This window comes from Rhinocladiella mackenziei (assembly GCF_000835555.1).
Source record: "Rhinocladiella mackenziei CBS 650.93 unplaced genomic scaffold supercont1.2, whole genome shotgun sequence".
NCBI classification, from domain to species: domain Eukaryota; kingdom Fungi; phylum Ascomycota; class Eurotiomycetes; order Chaetothyriales; family Herpotrichiellaceae; genus Rhinocladiella; species Rhinocladiella mackenziei.
Window position 1 is genome coordinate 2443296 of NW_013550603.1, and position 413 is coordinate 2443708.

A 413-nucleotide genomic window follows, 5' to 3' on the forward strand; every position below is an offset into this window, starting at 1 on the left:
AAAAAAAAAAAAAAAAAAAAAAAAAAAAAGCAAAAAACAACAAATCAAAATCAAAATCAAAATCAAAAATATCGGAATGAACTGGACGGGGAGTGGAACAGTGGGAGGCTCTCTCTTCGATTCACCCCGGCCGATTGGCTTGAGGGTTCAAAAAGCTCACCTGAATTTTTATTTCCCCTTTAGTTACCCAAACAGGGGTCGACCACATTGCCTTTGCTTTAGAGAAGAAGACTCTTTCGTCTGCATGAACCAAAAACATCTCGTTTCCGCGTTCGATTCAGCACCAGGAATTCGAATCTTCGAAAACTCTGGTTCTTGTTACACATGCATAGCAGAGGAGAGCTTGGGTTTTCATGACTGTACATAGTGCTTACATTCTTGATGATTGTTGCCTGCTTTCGCTTACGAAGGAA